This window comes from Euprymna scolopes, chromosome 11 (assembly GCF_053919585.1).
Source record: "Euprymna scolopes isolate OS-2025 chromosome 11, ASM5391958v1, whole genome shotgun sequence".
Taxonomy (NCBI): Eukaryota; Metazoa; Mollusca; class Cephalopoda; order Sepiida; family Sepiolidae; genus Euprymna; species Euprymna scolopes.
The window spans coordinates 1,489,964-1,515,736 of NC_136492.1; the positions used below are offsets into that span (position 1 = coordinate 1,489,964).

Here is a 25,773-nt window from a genome sequence, read left to right on the forward strand (position 1 = left end):
ACGATGTCGTTCAAGTAGGCGTATGCAAAGTCGATACCACCCAATATGGTATCCATGACCTGCGGAAAGATTGGAGTTGCGATCTTGACTTCGAAGCCTAACATCTCGAACTTGTAGAGTCTCTTGTGTGTATTGATGCAGATGAGTTTAAAGCATTCCTCTTAAACAGGGATCTGTAGATACGTGTCACTTAAATCCACTATAGAGAATATTATACCACCGTTCAGTTTGTAGAATAAATAATCTGCGTGTGGGAAGGGGATAGTGTAATCTTTCAAAAACGTATTCAAACCCGTGGAAAAATCCGCACAGGAACGAATTTACTTAGTCTTTTTGGTAACATATACGATAGGGCAGCCCATTCACTCGTGATTACTTTCCACAGTATTCCAGTCTTTTCTGACCGATCCAGTCCCTTATCAATTTTCTCGACTGCCGAACACGGGACGTTTCGATTCTTCTTGAAAGTGGGTAGAGTGTTTTCCTTTAGCTCAAATCTTGCTATAGCCTTGGTCAATCTTCCGAGACCTGATGATAAAACTTCCGGTAATTTTTCCTTTAACTCATCCTTCAATTGCTGTGCCCCAGTAGAGGAGTTTCCTACCTTACGGCAGAATTTATTTATTGGTTGGTTTAACTCGCTCTATCCAATCTGTTCCGGACAGATGCCCTGCGCACAAAATCTCTTACTTTTTGGTGGTACAATTTAATATCAGGTAGGTATAGGGTAGGGCGGTAGCTCTAGATATATCTAAATCTTTTGACAGGGTTTGGCACGATGATCCTCTCAGGAAAATCAGATTTTACGGTATCAATGGACGAATACTTAACATAATTAAATCTTCCTTAAATAAGAGAAGGGTATATTTGTGGATGACGACACTCTCTATAACTGGCACGAAGGGAAAGCAAATGAACACATATCTAAGGAAATGACAAAAGACTAGAGGAAGACCTCAAATCTGTAGTGGAATGGCCACATTCAATTCGGCCAGGTAAAAGCTTGTTTCTTTCAATAATTACAAGACACCTTCTCCACCACCAATAGCTATAACTAAAGATACATTACCTGAAAGTACTTCTTTAAAACTCCTGTGCTTAACGTTCACAGGGAACATGAGCTGGAACAGATACGTTGAAAGCATTGCCAAGGCCGCTGCGAGGAAAGTGAAATCTCTTTACCGTACTAGAAAGCTACTTACGCCCGAAAGTGTTCTATATATGTACAAGGCCACCATTCGCCCGTGTATGAGGTACTGTTGTCACATTTGAGCTGGTACATCTGCTACTAGTCTCGCTCCTAAACAGGGTTCAAAAGAGAGTCGCTAACCTGATAGGTCCCGAACTGTCATCAAAGCTTCAACTTCTGTCCCATCGACGAAATGTTGCATCCCTCTGCAAGTATTTTAATGGTGAATGCTCCGACGAACTACAGGCCCTTGTACTCCTTCGACATTACTACCCCTGACAAACGAGACAAGCAGCAAAATCTCACCCCTACACAGTTCCCTAGATGTAAGAAAGTCTTCTACTCTAATAGTTTCTTCTTCATAACTGCTAGACTTTGGAACTCCTTTCCGGATTTCTGCTTTCCCAACTGTACTGACATGCCGACGGTACCAATGTTTTTCTGAACTTCTGTATAATTAATAGACAAATATTTAGCTCTTATATCGAAAAAGTTTTTCTTTGTAATCGAGCACTTTGTCGGAACTCTTTCCCCAAAATACAATAAACAAATATATATATATATATATATATATATATATATATATATATATATATATATAGAGAGAGAGAGAGAGAGAGAGAGAGGGAGGGGGGAGAAGAGAGAGAAAGAGAGAGAGATAATAGAGAAAATAAGTTTTGAAAATATATGTGTCAATTAAGCTACACAGAATTTTTCGAGTTTCATCTGCACGTTTCCCTGTTTCTTTGTTCTATTTGACGGAAATCGTGTTTGTCTTTTCTTTATATTGAGAAGTGACTTAGTTTTAATCTGCATTTTTTATTTACATTTTTATTTTATTGTTTATTTCTATTTTATACATTTTATTTTTATGCTTGTATATGTGTATATGAATTTATTTTTTTATTAATTGTTATTATGATTATCATATTGGCTTTTGCTGTAATTATCATTTATTTATTTGTGTATATGTGTTATCCTAACGTAAAGTTTGTTTTTGTGTATATATACGTTTTATATTTTGCCCCTGCACTTTAATAAATTTTAGAGTCCATTAATGTTTAGGATAGCTAATTTCTCATTCAAACATAGTCTACACAGGTCATCTAAGTTTCTACATGTGCTAGCCTGTCGTATTATTTTCCACTTTACTATCTGTGATCGTCCTCTTTTCTTCCTAGTAGTGTTTCGTAATGCCGTTTTTCCTCGGTATTTTTTTCTATTTGAATGTACTTTTGTAATCGTAATATTAACTTTTAAAATCCAGTAAAGTCATTTCCACGTAATACTTTTTGTTATTTGATGTTTTCCTTAGCAAATATTCTTGTCTGGTAAACGATGCTCTTTGGCATTTATTTTATAGTGGACAGAGTTCTTACGTTCTACAGTTACTTTTTTTAAATGTATTGCCAATGTTTTTATTATTAAGATTTACATCAATATTATTTCTAATAATTATGTTTGTTCTTTGTGTTATTTTTGTTGTTATGTTGATCAATTTTTTTATTTTATTATTTTCTATTTTAATGTTCCCATTTGGTGTTTTATTATGTGTTTTAATTATCATATCTACGTTTCCACAGCAATTATAAGACAACAGAAAACGCAAATCAAGCAGTACACTCTCACAATCCTCATACGTGTTATCTTTGTGGAATTCTTTGTAAGTCTCTAGCATCACTGTGCATCGGACGGATACCATAATACTTAGTTCGCTGCACTTTACCAAAACAAAATGTCAACCATATCAGTGCAGTAGTTTCCGAGAAAAGTGGAACAGACAAACAGACAGACAAACAGAAATCTTTTATAGATATAGGATAACCAGGGTTAATTTCATACCCTCTCAGATGAAAATCAGTTAAAAGAAAGTATTTATTTTATTTTTTGCAAGCGGTTATCCGCATCTTCGTAGTTGTTGTCTCATCACGTTTCGGCCAACTGTTCCTCTGGCCTTCTTCAGGTTGTTAACTGCGACGGGATAAAAATGCTGCGTCTCTTAACTTTATCCTAAGTAATCACTGCCTTCCATAGTTGTTGTCGTCTCACAATGTTTTGGGGCAACTAATCCTCGTTGTGAAACAGCAACAATTATGAAAATAATTACGAAAATAAATAAATATAAAAATTATTCATTTCAAACGATTCCAATAAAATAAAAAGCAAAACATATGATATGGAATTGCTCCAGGTTACCCTATATCCACTGAACTGCTTCAACATTTTTCATCATGTTAGATAGGATTATATAAAATTCTGAAACAATCTCTTAATCCTGCGTTAGAATTATATAAAATTCCATGAGGTGTATTACCACCCAGACTTCGCTTAATTATTCGTAATTCCTAGTTGGTAACTTATTTCTTTTCCTCCCAATACTCTTCTTACTAAGTGACGGGTCCAGTCACCCCGACTGACTAATGTAGGTATAATTTTATGATTTTTTTATTTTGAATTTTTCAAGTGGAATTAGAAAATTTGAAGATATAAACGCATATTATATATCATTAGACTTCTCTTTAATATTCAATATGGAATTAATATTTTGATATTTTCTTTATCATAGGTTCAGGAAAAGAGATGTGCATTTTGTGTTCAGATCAAAGGATCGAAAATTAAACAACAATATGTAACACTTGTGAGAAACATGTTTACAATGATCACTACAAGATAAATGTGAGATGCACAAATTTTTAGAATGCAGCAACAAGTTTTGTATCAGATTGAAAGATAATCTTTACGTAATGAACTCATATTCATTTTTATTGCTATTTCAATGAGAAAGAAAAGATTTGTTTTTATATTTGAAAGCAGACATTCATTTTTTTTTTTTTTTTGCTGTTTCATTTTATGAAAACATTTTATGTTCGCATTTGAAAGCACACATTCATTTTTATTGCTATTTAAATTCACTGAAACATTTAGTGTTCACATTTAAAAACACATTAATTTTCTTTTTTGTGTTTTTGTTTACATTTTAAAGCCCCATATATATATATTTTTTGCTGCTTCGTTTTATGGAAACATTTTTTGTTTACATTTGAAAGAACACGTTCATTTTTTGCTGTTTTAAACATACGTAAACAGCTCCCAATTATTTACATAACGTACTCGCAAAGATGGCTGCGTTTTGCACGGAAGTTTTCTGTACGCAGGCGCCCTAGCATTAAGTGGATGCTGTAAGAGCCGCACCTTATATGACTTTAATCTTTGACCTTGACCAATGATGTGCACCATCCCTAGGTCGGAGACGATCATCATGTCAGGTTTGGTGTGGGCTGAAGGAAGTATATATACATAGACTATGACCTAAACCTTTTTACCTTGACCTTGAAAAATGGTGTGCACCATCCCTAGGCGGGATGCCATTATCATGCTAGGTTTGGTCATGATCGGTCCAGTTGTTTGGGTTGTAGCAGACTAGTACAAACAGACACATACGAATGCTATTACTTTATATGTATTTATTGCATATGGACCCCTTTTTATGGGTGTATATTTATATTTTGATATAATATACGTAAACAACGTCCAATTATTTATATAATATTGCGTATATTTACATCTTTTCTATTTATATATTTATATATATAATATATAACATAGTGTGTATTGATATGTGAGGTAATTTAATATTATTTTTACAAAATATATAAACAACGTCCAAATATTTATGTAACATAGTGTATATTGATCTGTTTTTTGTTTGTTTTTTTAAATATTAAGTTTCAGTTACGTTTCGTTGGCAAATATCATTTACTTTTTTAAAGTTGTAAATCTAAATGAATAATTTTGCTAAGAAATTAAACATAACAACTCAAGCGTATAACAATTATATTACGTTTTGCTATTACATACTTACATACCATGTAGAAAATAGTATACATTCCAATCATAATCATGTCAGGTTTGGTGTGGCGAAGGAAGAATATATACATAGAATATGACCTTAACCAACATATGTGAAGACTTTAATGCATTCATTTTTTTTATTTTTGCTGTTTCATTTTATGCAAACATTTTATGTTGGTATTTAGAAAGAACGCTTCATTCTTCTTGTTATTTTAATTTGTTTTTACATTAAAAAACACGCTTTCCTTTTTCTGGCTATTTACATTTGTGTTTACATTAGAAAGCATTCCTTCATTTTCCATGCTATTTCAATTAGTATTTACATTAGAAAGAACACCTTCATTCTTCTTACTATTTTAATTTGTTTTTACATTAGAAAACACGCCTTCATTTTTCTTGCTATTTAAATTTGTGTTTACATGAGAAACACACCTTCATTTTTCTGGCCATTTAAATCTGTGTTTACATTAGAAAGCAGACCTTCATTCTTCTTGTTATTTCAATTTGTGTTAACATTAGAAAGACCACCTACATTCTTCTTGCTATGTTAATTTGTTTTACATCAGAAAACACGCCTTACTTTTTCTTGGTATTTTAATTTGTGTTTACATTAGAAAGCATACTTTAATTTTCCTTGCAATTTAAATTTGTGTTTACGTGAAAAAGCATACCTTCATTCTTCTTGTTATTTATATTTGTGTTTACATTAGAAAACATACCTTCATTCTTCTTGTAATTTCAATTTGTGTTTACATTTGAAAGCATAACTTCATTTTTCTTCTTATTTCAATTTGTGTTTACTTTGAAAGCAAACCGTCATTCTCCTTGTTATTTAAATTTGTGTTTATATTAGAAAGCACACCTTCATTCTGTTTGTTATTTACATTTGTGTTTACATTAGAAAGCATACCTTCATTTTTTATTTTATTTAAATTTGTGTTTACATAAGAAAGCATACCTTCATTCTTCTTGTTATTTAAATTTGTGTTTACATTAGAAGGCATACCTTAATTCTTCTTGTTATTTACATTTGTGTTTACATTAGAAAGCATACCGTCATCCTTCTTGTTATTGTTATTTTTTTACATAAGAAGGCATACCGTCATTCTTCTTGTTATTGTTATTTGTTTTTACATTAGAAGGATTACCGTCATTCTTCTTGTTATTTACATTTGTGTTTACATTAGAAAGCATACATTGATTCTTCTTTTTATTTACATTTGTGTTTACATAAGAAGGCATACCGTCATTCTTCTTGTTATTGTTATTTGTTTTTACATTAGAAGGCATACCGTCATTCTTTTTGTTATTTACATTTGTCTTTACATTAGAAAGCATGCATTGATTCTTCTTTTTATTTAAATTTGTTTTTACATTGGAAGGCATACCGTCATTCTTCTTGTTATTTACATTTGTGTTTACATTAGAAAGCATGCATTGATTCTTCTTTTTATTTAAATTTGTTTTTACATTAGAAGGCATACCGTCATTCTTCTTGTTATTTACATTTGTGTTTACATTAGAAAGCATACATTGATTCTTCTTTTTTTTACATTTGTGTTTACATTAGAAAGCATACCTTCATTCTTCTTGTAATTTCAATTTGTGTTTACATTTGAAAGCACAACTTCATTTTTCTTCTTATTTCTATTTGTGTTTATATTTGAAAGCATACCTTCATTCTCCTTGTTATTGTTATTTGTGTTTACATTAGAAGGCACACCTTAATTCTGTTTGTTATTTACATTTGTGTTTACATTAGAAAGTATACCTTCATTTTTTATTTTATTTAAATTTGTGTTTACAATAGAAAGCATATTTTATTCTTTTTGTTATTTACATGTGTGTTTACATTAGAAAGCATACCTTCATTTTTTATGTTATTTTAATTTGTGTTTACATAAGAAAGCATACCTTCATACTTCTTGTAATTGTAATTTGTGTTTACATTAGATAGAATACCTTAATTTGTCTTGTTATTTTAATTTGTGTTTACATTAGAAGGCATACCTTCATTCTTCTTGTTATTTACATTTGTGTTTACATTAGAAAGCATACCGTCATTCTTCTTGTTATTGTTATTTGTTTTTACATTAGAAGGCATACCGTCATTCTTCTTGTTATTTACATTTGTGTTTACATTAAAAAGCATACATTGATTCTTCTTTTTATTTACATTTGTGTTTACATTAGAAACCATACCGTCATTCTTCTTGTTATTGTTATTAGTTTTTACATTAGAAGGAATACCGTCATTCTTCTTGTTATTTACATTTGTGTTTACATTAGAAAGCATACATTGATTCGTCTTTTTATTTACATTTGTGTTTACATTAGAAAGCATAACGTCATTCTTCTTGTTATTGTTATTTGTTTTTACATTAGAAAGCATACCGTCATTCTTCTTGTTATTGTTGTTTGTTTTTACATTAGAAGGCATACCTTCATTCTTCTTGTTATTTATATTTGTGTTTACATTAGAAAGCATACCGTCATTCTTCTTGTTATAGTTATTTGTTTTTACATTAGAAAGCATACCGTCATTCTTCTTGTTATTGTTATTTGTTTTTACATTAGAAAGCATACCGTCATTCTTCTTGTTATTGTTATTTGTTTTTACATTAGAAGGCATACCGTCATTCTTCTTGTTATTTACATTTGTGTTTATATTAGAAAGCATGCATTGATACTTCTTTTTATTTACATTTGTTTTTACATTAAAAGGCATACCCTCATTCTTCTTGTTATTTACATTTGGGTTTACATTAGAAAGCATACCTTCATTCTTCTTGTTATTGTTATTTGTTTTTACATTAGAAGGAATCCCGTCATTCTTCTTGTTATTTACATTTGTGCTTGCATTAGAAAGCATACCTTCATTCTTCTTGTTATTGTTATTTGTTTTTACATTAGAAGGCATACCGTCATTCTTCTTTTTATTTACATTTGTGTTTACATTAGAAAGCATACCTTCATTCTTCTTGTTATTGTAATTTCAATTTGTGTTTACATTTGAAAGCATACCTTCATTCTTCTTGTTATTTAAATTTGTGTTTACATTAGAAGGCACACCTTCATTTTGTTTGTTATTTACATTTGTGTTTACATTAGAAAGCATACCTTCATTTTTTATTTTATTTACATTTGTGTTTACAAAAGAAAGCATACCTTCATTCTTTTTGTTATTTATATTTGCGTTTACATTAGAAAGCATACCTTCATTTTTTATGTTATTTTAATTTGTGTTTACATAAGAAAGCATACCTTCATACTTCTTGTTATTGTAATTTGTGTTTACATTAGATAGAATACCTTCCTTTTTCTTGTTATTTTAATTTGTGTTTACATTAGAATGCATACCTTCATTCTTCTTGTTATTTACATTTGTGTTTAAATTAGAAAGCATACCGTCATTCTTCTTGTTATTGTTATTTGTTTTTACATTAGAAAGCATACCGTTATTCTTCTTGTTATTTACATTTCTGTTTACATTAGAAAGCATACATTGATTCTTCTTTTTATTTAAATTTGTTTTTACATTAGAAAGCATACCGTCATTCTTCTTGTTATTTACATTTGTGTTTACATTAGAAAGCATACATTAATTCTTCTTTTTATTAACATTTGTGTTTACATTAGAAAGCATACATTGATTCTTCTTTTTATTTAAATTTGTTTTTACATTAGAAGGCATACCGTCATTCTTCTTGTTATTTACATTTGTGTTTACATTAGAAAGCATACCCTCATTCTTCTTGTTAATGTTTTTTGTTTTTACATTAGAAGGCATACCTTCATTCTTTTTGTTATGTTTATTTGTTTTTACATTAGAAAGCATACCGTCATTCTTCTTGTGTTTTTAATTTTTATTTACATTAGAAGGCATACCGTCATTCTTGTTATTTACATTTGTGTTTACATTAGAAAGCATACATTGATTCTTCTTTTTATTAACATTTGTGTTTACATTAGAAAGCATACTATCATTCTTCTTGTTATTGTTATTTGTTTTTACATTAGAAAGCATACCGTAATTCTTCTTGTTATTTACATTTGTGTTTACATTAGAAAGCATACCGTCATTCTTCTTTTTATTTACATTTGTTTTTACATAAGAAAGCATAACCTCATTCTTCTTGTTATTTACATTTGTGTTTACATTAGAAAGCATACATTGATTCTTCTTTTTATTAACATTTGTGTTTACATTAGAAACATACCTTCATTCTATTTGTTATGTTTATTTTTTTTACATTAGAAGGCATACCGTCATTCTTTTTGTTATGTTTATTTGTTTTTACATTAGAAAGCATACCGTCATTCTTTTTGTTATTGTTATTTGTTTTTACATTAGAAGGCATACCTTCATTCTTCTTGTTATTGTTATTAGTTTTTACATTAGAAGACATACCGTCATTCTTCTTGTTATGTATATTGGTGTTTACATTAGAAAGCATACCGTCATTCTTCTTGTGTTTTTTATTTGTTTTTACATTAGAAAGCATACCGTCATTCTTCTTATCAATCTATATCAACTTGGCCTTCGGGACAAGATCAAAGTGTAGTATCTGTTCTTCAGATGCTGCACTTCTATTTCTTGTTCTCTTTCGGTGGAGGAGAAATCCTTCACGACTGAGACAATTTTTATTTTTGTACCTTTTCTCCACGTTAAAAAACGACCCTGGTGTCTAACTCTGTCCCGTGGGGAGGCATAGTAAATAGGTACATTAGAAAGCATACATTGATTCTTCTTTTTATTTACATTTGTGTTTACATTAGAAAGCATACCGTCATTCTTCTTGTTATAGTTATTTGTTTTTACATTAGAAAGCATACCGTCATTCTTCTTGTTATTGTTATTTGTTTTTACATTAAAAGGCATACCGTCATTCTGCTTGTTATTGTTATTTGTTTTTACATTAGAAAGCATACCGTCACTCTTCTTGTTATTGTTATTTGTTTTTACATTAGAAGGCATACTTCATTCTTCTTGTTATTTACATTTGTGTTTACAATAGCAAGCCTACCGTCATTCTTCTTGTTATTTACATTTGTGTTTACAATAGAAAGCATACCGTCATTCTTCTTGTTATTGTTATTTGTTTTTACATTAGAAGGCCTACCGTCATTCTTCTTGTTATTTACATTTGTGTTTACAATAGAAAGCATACCGTCATTCTTCTTGTTATTGTTATTTGTTTTTACATTAGAAGGCATACCGTCATTCTTCTTGTTATTTACATTTGTGTTTACATTAGAAAGCATACCCTCATTCTTCTTGTTAATGTTTTTTGTTTTTACATTAGAAAGAATACCTTCATTCTTCTTGTTATTGTTATTGTTTTTACATAAAAAGGCATACCGTCATTCTTTTTGTTATTTACATTTGGGTTTACATTAGAAAGCATACCTTCATTCTTCTTGTTATTGTTATTTGTTTTTACATTAGAAGGCATACCGTCATTCTTCTTTTTATTTACATTTGGGTTTAGATATAAAAGCATACATTGACTCTTCTTTTTATTTACATTTGGGTTTACATTAGAAAGCATACCTTCATTCTTCTTGTTATTGTTATTTGTTTTTACATTAGAAGGTATACCGTCATTTTTCTTGTTATTTACATTTGGGATTACATTAGAAAGCATACCGTCATTTCTCTTGTTATTGTTATTTGTTTTTACATTAGAAAGCATACCGTCATTCTTCTTGTTATTTACATTTGAGATTACATTAGAAAGCATACCTTCATTCTTCTTGTTATTGTTATTCGTTTTTACATTAGAAGGCATACTGTCATTCTTCTTATTATTGTTATTAGTTTTTACATTAGAAGGCATACCGTCATTCTTTTTGTTATTTACATTTGGGTTTACATTAAAAAGCATACCGTCATTCTTCTTGTTAATGTTATTTGTTTTTACATTAGAAGGCATACTGTCATTCTTCTTGTTATTGTTATTTGTTTTTACATAAGAAGGCATACCGTAATTCTTCTTGTTATTTACATTTGGGTTTACATTAGAAAGCATACCTTCATTCTTCTTTTTATTGTTATTAGTTTTTACATTAGAAGGCATACTGTCATTCTTTTTGTTATTTACATTTATGTTTACATTAGAAAGCATACCTTCATACTTCTTTTTATTGTTATTAGTTTTTACATTAGAAGGCATACCGTAATTCTTCTTGTTATTTACATTTGGGTTTACATTAGAAAGCATACATTCATTCTTCCTTTTATTGTTATTAGTTTTTATATTAGAAGGCATACCGTCATTCTTCTTGTTATTTACATTTGGGTTTACATTAGAAAGCATACATTCATTCTTCTTTTTATTGTTATTAGTTTTTACATTAGAAGGCATACCGTTATTCTTCTTGTTATTTACATTTGGGTTTACATTAGAAAGCATACCTTCATACTTCTTTTTATTGTTATTAGTTTTTACATTAGAAGGCATACCGTCATTCTTCTTGTTATTTAAATTTGGGTTTACATTAGAAAGCATATATTAATTCTTCTTTTTATTGTTATTAGTTTTTACATTAGAAGGCATACCTTCATTCTTCTTGTTATTGTTATTCGTTTTTACATTAGAAAGCATACCTTCATTCTTCTTTTTATTGTTATTTGTTTTTACATTAGAAGGCATACCGTCATTCTTTTTGTGATTTACATTTGGGTTTACATTAGAAGGCATACATTCATTCTTCTTTTTATTGTTATTAGTTTTTACATTAGAAGGCATACCGTCATTCTTTTTGTTATTTACATTTGGGTTTACATTAGAAAGCATACCTTCATTCTTCTTTTTATTGTTATTAGTTTTTACATTAGAAGGCATACCGTCATTCTTTTTGTTATTTACATTTGGGTTTACATTAGAAAGCATACCTTCATCCTTCTTGTTATGGTTATTCGTTTTTACATTAGAAGGCATACCGTCATTCTTTTTGTGATTTACATTTGGGTTTACATTAGAAAGCATACCTTCATTCTTCTTTTTATTGTTATTAGTTTTTACATTAGAAGGCATACCGTCATTCTTTTTGTTATTTACATTTGGGTTTACATTAGAAAGCATACATTCATTCTTCTTTTTATTGTTATTAGTTTTTACATTAGCAGGCATACCGTCATTCTTTTTGTTATTTACATTTGGGTTTACATTAGAAAGCATACCTTCATTCTTCTTTTTATTTTTATTAGTTTTTACATTAGAAGGCATACCGTCATTCTTCTTGTTATTTACATTTGGGTTTACATTAGAAAGCATACATTCATTCTTCTTTTTATTGTTATTAGTTTTTACATTAGAAGGCATACCGTCATTCTTTTTGTTATTTACATTTGGGTTTACATTAGAAAGCATACCTTCATTCTTCTTTTTATTGTTATTAGTTTTTACATTAGAAGGCATACCGTCATTCTTTTTGTGATTTACATTTGGGTTTACATTAGAAAGCATACATTCATTCTTCTTTTTATTGTTATTAGTTTTTACATTAGAATGGCATACCGTCATTCTTTTTGTTATTTACATTTGGGTTTACATTAGAAAGCATGCCTTCATTCTTCTTTTTATTGTTATTAGTTTTTACATTAGAAGGCATACCGTCATTCTTTTTGTTATTTACATTTGGGTTTACATTAGAAAGCATACATTCATTCCTCTTTTTATTGTCATTAGTTTTTACATTAGAAGGCATACTGTCATTCTTTTTGTTATTTACATTTGGGTTTACATTAGAAAGCATACCTTCATTCTTCTTTTTATTGTTATTCGTTTTTACATTAGAAGGCATACCGTCATTCTTTTTGTTATTTACATTTGGGTTTACATTAGAAAGCATACCGTCATTCTTCTTGTTAATGTTATTTGTTTTTACATTAGAAGGCATATTGTCATTCTTATTATTATTGTTATTAGTTTTTACATTAGGAGACATACCGTCATTCTTTTTGTTATTTACATTTGGGTTTACATTAAAAAGCATACCGTCATTCTACTTGTTAATGTTATTTGTTTTTACATTAGAAGGCATACTGTCATTCTTCTTATTATTGTTATTAGTTTTTACATTAGAAGGCATACCGTCATTCTTTTTGTTATTTACATTTGGGTTTACATTAAGAAGCATACCGTCATTCTTCTTGTTAATGTTATTTGTTTTTACATTAGAAGGCATACTGTCATTCTTCTTTTTATTGTTATTAGTTTTTACATTAGAAGGCATACCGTCATTCTTTTTGTTATTTACATTTGGGTTTACATTAAATAGCATACCTTCATTCTTCTTGTTAATATCATTTGTTTTTACATTAGGAGGCATACTGTCATTTTTCTTATTATTGTTATTAGTTTTTACATTAGAAGGCATACCGTCATTCTTTTTGTTATTTACATTTGGGTTTACATAAAAGCATACCGTCATTCTTCTTGTTAATGTTATTTGTTTTTACATTAGAAGGCATACTGTCATTCTTCTTGTTATTTAGAGTTGGGTTTACATTAGAAAGCATACCTTCATTCTTCTTGTTATTGTTATTCGTTTTTACATTAGAAGGCATACCGTCATTCTTCTTGTTATTGTTATTTGTTTTTACATTAGAAAGCATACCGTCATTCTTTTTGTTATTTACATTTGGGTTTACATTAGAAAGCATACCTACATTCTTCTTTTTATTGTTATTAGTTTTTACATTAGAAGGCATACTGTCATTCTTGTTGTTATTTACATTTGTGTTTACATTAGAAAGCATAACTTCATTCTATTTGTTATTGTTATTCGTTTTTACATTAGAAGGCATACCGTCATTCTTCTTGTTATTTACATTTGGGATTACATTAGAAAGCATACCGTCATTTTTCTTGTTATTGTTATTTGTTTTTACATTAGAAGGCATGCCGTCAATCTTCTTGTTATTGTTGTTTGTTTTTACATTAGAAGCATGCCGTAATTCTTCTTGTTAGTTATATTTGTGTTTACATTAGAAGGCATACCGTCATTCTTCTTGTTATTTACATTTGTATTTACATTAGAAAGCATACCGTCATTCTTCTTGTTATTGTTATTTGTTTTTACATCAGAAGGCATACCGTCATTCTTTTTGTTATTTACATTTGGGTTTACATTAGAAAGCATACCGTTATTCTTCTTGTTATTGTTATTTGTTTTTACATTAGAAGGCATACCGTCATTCTTCTTGTTATTTACATTTGTGTTTACATTAGAAAGCATACTGTCATTCTTCTTGTTATTGTTATTTGTTTTTACATTAGAAGGCATACCGTCATTCTTTTTGTTATTTACATTTGGGTTTACATTAGTAGGCATACCGTCATTCTTCTTGTTATTGTTATTTGTTTTTACATTAGAAGGCATACCGTCATTCTTTTTGTTATTTACATTTTGGTTAACATTAGAAGGCATAACGTCATTCTTCTTGTTATTGTTATTTGTTTTTACATTAGAAGGCATACCGTCATTCTTCTTGTTATTTACATTTGTATTTACATTAGAAAGCATACCGTCATTCTTCTTGTTAATGGTGTTTGTTTTTACATTAGAAGGCATACCGTCATTCGTCTTGTTATTTACAGTTGTATTTACATTAGAAAGCATACCGTCATTCTTCTTGTTAATGTTATTTGTTTTTACATTAGAAGGCATACTGTATTTCCTCTTGTTATTTACATTTGGGTTTACATTAGAAAGCATACCTTCATTCTTCTTGTTATTGTTATTCGTTTTTACATTAGAAGGCATACTGTCATTCTTGTTGTTATTTACATTTGTGTTTATATTAGAAAGCATACCTTCATTCTTCTTGTTATTGTTATTCGTTTTTACATTAGAAGGCATACCGTCATTCTTCTTGTTATTGTTATTTGTTTGTTCATTAGAAGGCATACCGTCATTCTTTTTGTTATTTACATTTGGGTTTACATTAGAAAGCATACATTCATTCTTCTTTTTATTGTTATTAGTTTTTACATTAGAAAGCATACCGTCATTCTTTTTGTTATTTACATTTGGGTTTACATTAGAAAGCATACCTTAATTCTTCTTTTTATTGTTATTAGTTTTTACATTAGAAGGCATACCGTCATTCTTTTTGTTATTTACATTTGGGTTTACATTAGAAAGCATACCTTCATTCTTCTTTTTATTGTTATTAGTTTTTACATTAGAAGGCATACTGTCATTCTTTTTGTTATTTACATTTGGGTTTACATTAGAAAGCATACCTTCATTCTTCTTTTTATTTTTATTAGTTTTTACATTAGAAGGCATACCGTCATTCTTCTTGTTATTGTTATTTGTTTGTTCATTAGAAGGCATACCGTCATTCTTCTTGTTATTGTTATTTGTTTGTTCATTAGAAGGCATACCGTCATTCTTTTTGTTATTTACATTTGGGTTTACATTAGAAAGCATACATTCATTCTTCTTTTTATTGTTATTAGTTTTTACATTAGAAGGCATACCGTCATTCTTTTTGTTATTTACATTTGGGTTTACATTAGAAAGCATACCTTCATTCTTCTTTTTATTGTTATTAGTTTTTACATTAGAAGGCATACCGTCATTCTTTTTGTTATTTACATTTGGGTTTACATTAGAAAGCATACATTCATTCTTCTTTTTATTGTTATTAGTTTTTATATTAGAAGGCATACCGTCATTCTTCTTGTTATTTACATTTGGGTTTACATTAGAAAGCATACATTCATTCTTCTTTTTATTGTTATTAGTTTTTACATTAGAAGGCATACCGTTATTCTTCTTGTTATTTACATTTGGGTTTACATTAGAAAGCATACATTCATTCTTCTTTTTATTGTTATTAGTTTTTACATTAGAAAGCATACCGTCATTCTTTTTGTTATTTACATTTGGGTTTACATTAGAAAGCATACCTTCATTCTTCTTTTTATTGTTATTCGTTTTTACATTAGAAGGCATACCGTCATTCTTTTTGTTATTTACATTTGGGTTTACATTAGAAAGCATACCGTCATTCTTCTTGTTAATGTTATTTGTTTTTACATTAGAAGGCATACTGTCATTCTTCTTATTATTGTTATTAGTTTTTACATTAGAAGGCATACCGTCATTCTTTTTGTTATTTACATTTGGGTTTACATTAAAAAGCATACCGTCATTCTTCTTGTTAATGTTATTTGTTTTTACATTAGAAGGCATACTGTCATTCTTCTTATTATTGTTATTAGTTTTTACATTGGAAGGCATACCGTCATTCTTTTTGTTATTTACATTTGGGTTTACATTAAAAAGCATACCGTCATTCTTGTTGGTAATGTTATTTGTTTTTACATTAGAAGGCATACTGTCATTCTTATTATTATTGTTATTAGTTTTTACATTAGAAGGCATACCGTCATTCTTTTTGTTATTTACATTTGGGTTTACATTAAGAAGCATACCGTCATTCTTCTTGTTAATGTTATTTGTTTTTACATTAGAAGGCATACTGTCATTCTTCTTTTTATTGTTATTAGTTTTTACATTAGAAGGCATACCGTCATTCTTTTTGTTATTTACATTTGGGTTTACATTAAAAAGCATACCTTCATTCTTCTTGTTAATATCATTTGTTTTTACATTAGAAGGCATACTGTCATTCTTCTTATTATTGTTATTAGTTTTTACATTAGAAGGCATACCGTCATTCTTTTTGTTATTTACATTTGGGTTTACATAAAAGCATACCGTCATTCTTCTTGTTAATGTTATTTGTTTTTACATAAGAAGGCATACTGTCATTCTTCTTGTTATTTAGAGTTGGGTTTACATTAGAAAGCATACCTTCATTCGTCTTGTTATTGTTATTTGTTTTTACATTAGAAGGCATACCGTCATTATTTTTGTTATTTACATTTGGGTTTACATTAGAAAGCATACCGTTATTCTTCTTTTTATTGGTGTTAGTTTTTACATTAGAAGGCATACTGTCATTCTTGTTGTTATTTACATTTGTGTTTACATTAGAAAACATACCGTCATTCTTCTTGTTATCGTTTTTTGTTTTTACATTAGAAGGCATACCGTCATTCTTTTTGTTATTTACATTTGGGTTTACATTAGAAAGCATACCGTCATTCTTCGTGTTATTGTTATTTGTTTTTACATAAGAAGGCATACCGTCATTCTTCTTGTTATTGTTATTTGTTTTTACATTAGAAGGATTACCGTCATTCTTCTTGTTATTTACATTTGTGTTTACATTAGAAAGCATACATTGATTCTTCTTTTTATTTACATTTGTGTTTACATAAGAAGGCATACCGTCATTCTTCTTGTTATTGTTATTTGTTTTTACATTAGAAGGCATACCGTCATTCTTTTTGTTATTTACATTTGTCTTTACATTAGAAAGCATGCATTGATTCTTCTTTTTATTTAAATTTGTTTTTACATTGGAAGGCATACCGTCATTCTTCTTGTTATTTACATTTGTGTTTACATTAGAAAGCATGCATTGATTCTTCTTTTTATTTAAATTTGTTTTTACATTAGAAGGCATACCGTCATTCTTCTTGTTATTTACATTTGTGTTTACATTAGAAAGCATACATTGATTCTTCTTTTTTTTACATTTGTGTTTACATTAGAAAGCATACCTTCATTCTTCTTGTAATTTCAATTTGTGTTTACATTTGAAAGCACAACTTCATTTTTCTTCTTATTTCTATTTGTGCTTATATTTGAAAGCATACCTTCATTCTTCTTGTTATTGTTATTTGTGTTTACCTTAGAAGGCACACCTTAATTCTGTTTGTTATTTACATTTGTGTTTACATTAGAAAGTATACCTTCATTTTTTATTTTATTTAAATTTGTGTTTACAATAGAAAGCATATTTTATTCTTTTTGTTATTTACATGTGTGTTTACATTAGAAAGCATACCTTCATTTTTTATGTTATTTTAATTTGTGTTTACATAAGAAAGCATACCTTCATACTTCTTGTAATTGTAATTTGTGTTTACATTAGATAGAATACCTTAATTTGTCTTGTTATTTTAATTTGTGTTTACATTAGAAGGCATACCTTCATTCTTCTTGTTATTTACATTTGTGTTTACATTAGAAAGCATACCGTCATTCTTCTTGTTATTGTTATTTGTTTTTACATTAGAAGGCATACCGTCATTCTTCTTGTTATTTACATTTGTGTTTACATTAAAAAGCATACATTGATTCTTCTTTTTATTTACATTTGTGTTTACATTAGAAACCATACCGTCATTCTTCTTGTTATTGTTATTAGTTTTTACATTAGAAGGAATACCGTCATTTTTCTTGTTATTTACATTTGTGTTTACATTAGAAAGCATACATTGATTCGTCTTTTTATTTACATTTGTGTTTACATTAGAAAGCATAACGTCATTCTTCTTGTTATTGTTATTTGTTTTTACATTAGAAAGCATACCGTCATTCTTCTTGTTATTGTTGTTTGTTTTTACATTAGAAGGCATACCTTCATTCTTCTTGTTATTTATATTTGTGTTTACATTAGAAAGCATACCGTCATTCTTCTTGTTATAGTTATTTGTTTTTACATTAGAAAGCATACCGTCATTCTTCTTGTTATTGTTATTTGTTTTTACATTAGAAAGCATACCGTCATTCTTCTTGTTATTGTTATTTGTTTTTACATTAGAAGGCATACCGTCATTCTTCTTGTTATTTACATTTGTGTTTATATTAGAAAGCATGCATTGATACTTCTTTTTATTTACATTTGTTTTTACATTAAAAGGCATACCCTCATTCTTCTTGTTATTTACATTTGGGTTTACATTAGAAAGCATACCTTCATTCTTCTTGTTATTGTTATTTGTTTTTACATTAGAAGGAATCCCGTCATTCTTCTTGTTATTTACATTTGTGCTTGCATTAGAAAGCATACCTTCATTCTTCTTGTTATTGTTATTTGTTTTTACATTAGAAGGCATACCGTCATTCTTCTTTTTATTTACATTTGTGTTTACATTAGAAAGCATACCTTCATTCTTCTTGTTATTGTAATTTCAATTTGTGTTTACATTTGAAAGCATACCTTCATTCTTCTTGTTATTTAAATTTGTGTTTACATTAGAAGGCACACCTTCATTTTGTTTGTTATTTACATTTGTGTTTACATTAGAAAGCATACCTTCATTTTTTATTTTATTTACATTTGTGTTTACAAAAGAAAGCATACCTTCATTCTTTTTGTTATTTATATTTGCGTTTACATTAGAAAGCATACCTTCATTTTTTATGTTATTTTAATTTGTGTTTACATAAGAAAGCATACCTTCATACTTCTTGTTATTGTAATTTGTGTTTACATTAGATAGAATACCTTCCTTTTTCTTGTTATTTTAATTTGTGTTTACATTAGAATGCATACCTTCATTCTTCTTGTTATTTACATTTGTGTTTCAATTAGAAAGCATACCGTCATTCTTCTTGTTATTGTTATTTGTTTTTACATTAGAAAGCATACCGTTATTCTTCTTGTTATTTACATTTCTGTTTACATTAGAAAGCATACATTGATTCTTCTTTTTATTTAAATTTGTTTTTACATTAGAAAGCATACCGTCATTCTTCTTGTTATTTACATTTGTGTTTACATTAGAAAGCATACATTAATTCTTCTTTTTATTAACATTTGTGTTTACATTAGAAAGCATACATTGATTCTTCTTTTTATTTAAATTTGTTTTTACATTAGAAGGCATACCGTCATTCTTCTTGTTATTTACATTTGTGTTTACATTAGAAAGCATACCCTCATTCTTCTTGTTAATGTTTTTTGTTTTTACATTAGAAGGCATACCTTCATTCTTTTTGTTATGTTTATTTGTTTTTACATTAGAAAGCATACCGTCATTCTTCTTGTGTTTTTAATTTTTATTTACATTAGAGGGCATACCGTCATTCTTGTTATTTACATTTGTGTTTACATTAGAAAGCATACATTGATTCTTCTTTTTATTAACATTTGTGTTTACATTAGAAAGCATACTATCATTCTTCTTGTTATTGTTATTTGTTTTTACATTAGAAAGCATACCGTAATTCTTCTTGTTATTTACATTTGTGTTTACATTAGAAAGCATACCGTCATTCTTCTTTTTATTTACATTTGTTTTTACATAAGAAAGCATAACCTCATTCTTCTTGTTATTTACATTTGTGTTTACATTAGAAAGCATACATTGATTCTTCTTTTTATTAACATTTGTGTTTACATTAGAAACATACCTTCATTCTATTTGTTATGTTTATTTTTTTTACATTAGATGGCATACCGTCATTCTTTTTGTTATGTTTATTTGTTTTTACATTAGAAAGCATACCGTCATTCTTTTTGTTATTGTTATTTGTTTTTACATTAGAAGGCATACCTTCATTCTTCTTGTTATTGTTATTAGTTTTTACATTAGAAGACATACCGTCATTCTTCTTGTTATGTATATTGGTGTTTACATTAGAAAGCATACCGTCATTCTTCTTGTGTTTTTTATTTGTTTTTACATTAGAAAGCATACCGTCATTCTTCTTGTTATTTACATTTGTGTTTACATTAGAAAGCATACATTGATTCTTCTTTTTATTTACATTTGTGTTTACATTAGAAAGCATACCGTCATTCTTCTTGTTATAGTTATTTGTTTTTACATTAGAAAGCATACCGTCATTCTTCTTGTTATTGTTATTTGTTTTTACATTAAAAGGCATACCGTCATTCTGCTTGTTATTGTTATTTGTTTTTACATTAGAAAGCATACCGTCACTCTTCTTGTTATTGTTATTTGTTTTTACATTAGAAGGCATACTTCATTCTTCTTGTTATTTACATTTGTGTTTACAATAGCAAGCCTACCGTCATTCTTCTTGTTATTTACATTTGTGTTTACAATAGAAAGCATACCGTCATTCTTCTTGTTATTGTTATTTGTTTTTACATTAGAAGGCCTACCGTCATTCTTCTTGTTATTTACATTTGTGTTTACAATAGAAAGCATACCGTCATTCTTCTTGTTATTGTTATTTGTTTTTACATTAGAAGGCATACCGTCATTCTTCTTGTTATTTACATTTGTGTTTACATTAGAAAGCATACCCTCATTCTTCTTGTTAATGTTTTTTGTTTTTACATTAGAAAGAATACCTTCATTCTTCTTGTTATTGTTATTGTTTTTACATAAAAAGGCATACCGTCATTCTTTTTGTTATTTACATTTGGGTTTACATTAGAAAGCATACCTTCATTCTTCTTTTTATTGTTATTTGTTTTTACATTAGAAGGCATACCGTCATTCTTCTTTTTATTTACATTTGGGTTTAGATATAAAAGCATACATTGACTCTTCTTTTTATTTACATTTGGGTTTACATTAGAAAGCATACCTTCATTCTTCTTGTTATTGTTATTTGTTTTTACATTAGAAGGTATACCGTCATTTTTCTTGTTATTTACATTTGGGATTACATTAGAAAGCATACCGTCATTTCTCTTGTTATTGTTATTTGTTTTTACATTAGAAAGCATACCGTCATTCTTCTTGTTATTTACATTTGAGATTACATTAGAAAGCATACCTTCATTCTTCTTGTTATTGTTATTCGTTTTTACATTAGAAGGTATACTGTCATGGTGCTTGTTATTTACATTTGGGATTACATTAGAAAGCATACCATCATTTTTCTTGTTATTGTTATTTGTTTTTACATTAGAAGGCATACTGTCATTCTTCTTATTATTGTTATTAGTTTTTACATTAGAAGGCATACCGTCATTCTTTTTGTTATTTACATTTGGGTTTACATTAAAAAGCATACCGTCATTCTTCTTGTTAATGTTATTTGTTTTTACATTAGAAGGCATACTGTCATTCTTCTTGTTATTGTTATTTGTTTTTACATAAGAAGGCATACCGTAATTCTTCTTGTTATTTACATTTGGGTTTACATTAGAAAGCATACCTTCATTCTTCTTTTTATTGTTATTAGTTTTTACATTAGAAGGCATACTGTCATTCTTTTTGTTATTTACATTTGGGTTTACATTAGAAAGCATACCTTCATACTTCTTTTTATTGTTATTAGTTTTTACATTAGAAGGCATACCGTAATTCTTCTTGTTATTTACATTTGTGTTTACATTAGAAAGCATACATTCATTCTTCCTTTTATTGTTATTAGTTTTCACATTAGAAGGCATACCGTCATTCTTTTTGTTATTTACATTTGGGTTTACATTAGAAAGCATACCGTCATTCTTCTTGTTATTGTTATTAGTTTTTACATTAGAAGGCATACCGTCATTCTTTTTGTTATTTACATTTGGGTTTACATTAGAAAGCATACCTTCATACTTCTTTTTATTGTTATTAGTTTTTACATTAGAAGGCATACCGTCATTCTTCTTGTTATTTAAATTTGGGTTTACATTAGAAAGCATATATTAATTCTTCTTTTTATTGTTATTAGTTTTTACATTAGAAGGCATACCTTCATTCTTCTTGTTATTGTTATTCGTTTTTACATTAGAAAGCATACCTTCATTCTTCTTTTTATTGTTATTTGTTTTTACATTAGAAGGCATACCGTCATTCTTTTTGTTATTTACATTTGGGTTTACATTAGAAGGCATACATTCATTCTTCTTTTTATTGTTATTAGTTTTTACATTAGAAGGCATACCGTCATTCTTTTTGTTATTTACATTTGGGTTTACATTAGAAAGCATACCTTCATTCTTCTTTTTATTGTTATTAGTTTTTACATTAGAAGGCATACCGTCATTCTTTTTGTTATTTACATTTGGGTTTACATTAGAAAGCATACCTTCATCCTTCTTGTTATGGTTATTCGTTTTTACATTAGAAGGCATACCGTCATTCTTTTTGTGATTTACATTTGGGTTTACATTAGAAAGCATACCTTCATTCTTCTTTTTATTGTTATTAGTTTTTACATTAGAAGGCATACCGTCATTCTTTTTGTTATTTACATTTGGGTTTACATTAGAAAGCATACATTCATTCTTCTTTTTATTGTTATTAGTTTTTACATTAGCAGGCATACCGTCATTCTTTTTGTTATTTACATTTGGGTTTACATTAGAAAGCATACCTTCATTCTTCTTTTTATTTTTATTAGTTTTTACATTAGAAGGCATACCGTCATTCTTCTTGTTATTTACATTTGGGTTTACATTAGAAAGCATACATTCATTCTTCTTTTTATTGTTATTAGTTTTTACATTAGAAGGCATACCGTCATTCTTTTTGTTATTTACATTTGGGTTTACATTAGAAAGCATACCTTCATTCTTCTTTTTATTGTTATTAGTTTTTACATTAGAAGGCATACCGTCATTCTTTTTGTGATTTACATTTGGGTTTACATTAGAAAGCATACATTCATTCTTCTTTTTATTGTTATTAGTTTTTACATTAGAATGGCATACCGTCATTCTTTTTGTTATTTATATTTGGGTTTACATTAGAAAGCATACCTTCATTCTTCTTTTTATTGTTATTCGTTTTTACATTAGAAGGCATACCGTCATTCTTTTTGTTATTTACATTTGGGTTTACATTAGAAAGCATACCGTCATTCTTCTTGTTAATGTTATTTGTTTTTACATTAGAAGGCATATTGTCATTCTTATTATTATTGTTATTAGTTTTTACATTAGGAGACATACCGTCATTCTTTTTGTTATTTACATTTGGGTTTACATTAAAAAGCATACCGTCATTCTACTTGTTAATGTTATTTGTTTTTACATTAGAAGGCATACTGTCATTCTTCTTATTATTGTTATTAGTTTTTACATTAGAAGGCATACCGTCATTCTTTTTGTTATTTACATTTGGGTTTACATTAAGAAGCATACCGTCATTCTTCTTGTTAATGTTATTTGTTTTTACATTAGAAGGCATACTGTCATCCTTCTTTTTATTGTTATTAGTTTTTACATTAGAAGGCATACCGTCATTCTTTTTGTTATTTACATTTGGGTTTACATTAAATAGCATACCTTCATTCTTCTTGTTAATGTCATTTGTTTTTACATTAGGAGGCATACTGTCATTTTTCTTATTATTGTTATTAGTTTTTACATTAGAAGGCATACCGTCATTCTTTTTGTTATTTACATTTGGGTTTACATAAAAGCATACCGTCATTCTTCTTGTTAATGTTATTTGTTTTTACATTAGAAGGCATACTGTCATTCTTCTTGTTATTTAGAGTTGGGTTTACATTAGAAAGCATACCTTCATTCTTCTTGTTATTGTTATTCGTTTTTACATTAGAAGGCATACCGTCATTCTTCTTGTTATTGTTATTTGTTTTTACATTAGAAAGCATACCGTCATTCTTTTTGTTATTTACATTTGGGTTTACATTAGAAAGCATACCTACATTCTTCTTTTTATTGTTATTAGTTTTTACATTAGAAGGCATACTGTCATTCTTGTTGTTATTTACATTTGTGTTTACATTAGAAAGTATACCTTCATTCTATTTGTTATTGTTATTCGTTTTTACATTAGAAGGCATACCGTCATTCTTCTTGTTATTTACATTTGGGATTACATTAGAAAGCATACCGTCATTTTTCTTGTTATTGTTATTTGTTTTTACATTAGAAGGCATGCCGTCAATCTTCTTGTTATTGTTGTTTGTTTTTACATTAGAAGCATGCCGTAATTCTTCTTGTTAGTTATATTTGTGTTTACATTAGAAGGCATACCGTCATTCTTCTTGTTATTTACATTTGTATTTACATTAGAAAGCATACCGTCATTCTTCTTGTTATTGTTATTTGTTTTTACATCAGAAGGCATACCGTCATTCTTTTTGTTATTTACATTTGGGTTTACATTAGAAAGCATACCGTTATTCTTCTTGTTATTGTTATTTGTTTTTACATTAGAAGGCATACCGTCATTCTTCTTGTTATTTACATTTGTGTTTACATTAGAAAGCATACTGTCATTCTTCTTGTTATTGTTATTTGTTTTTACATTAGAAGGCATACCGTCATTCTTTTTGTTATTTACATTTGGGTTTACATTAGTAGGCATACCGTCATTCTTCTTGTTATTGTTATTTGTTTTTACATTAGAAGGCATACCGTCATTCTTTTTGTTATTTACATTTTGGTTAACATTAGAAGGCATACCGTCATTCTTCTTGTTATTGTTATTTGTTTTTACATTAGATGGCATACCGTCATTCTTCTGGTTATATACATTTGTATTTACATTAGAAAGCATACCGTCATTCTTCTTGTTAATGGTGTTTGTTTTTACATTAGAAGGCATACCGTCATTCGTCTTGTTATTTACAGTTGTATTTACATTAGAAAGCATACCGTCATTCTTCTTGTTAATGTTATTTGTTTTTACATTAGAAGGCATACTGTATTTCCTCTTGTTATTTACATTTGGGTTTACATTAGAAAGCATACCTTCATTCTTCTTGTTATTGTTATTCGTTTTTACATTAGAAAGCATACTGTCATTCTTGTTGTTATTTACATTTGTGTTTATATTAGAAAGCATACCTTCATTCTTCTTGTTATTGTTATTCGTTTTTACATTAGAAGGCATACCGTCATTCTTCTTGTTATTGTTATTTGTTTGTTCATTAGAAGGCATACCGTCATTCTTTTTGTTATT

At 28.5% G+C, this 25,773-nt stretch overlaps 2 protein-coding genes across 3 annotated transcripts in view; both read right to left on the reverse strand.

Annotated features, from left to right (window-relative positions):
* Positions 1–25,773, reverse strand: part of LOC145288257 (uncharacterized) — a 298,307-nt gene that overhangs the window by 135,497 nt on the left and 137,037 nt on the right. The gene's annotated exons all lie outside the window — the stretch shown is intronic.
* The window catches only part of LOC145287719 (uncharacterized), a 158,471-nt gene that overhangs the window by 82,063 nt on the left and 50,635 nt on the right, over positions 1–25,773 (reverse strand). The window lies entirely within an intron of this gene.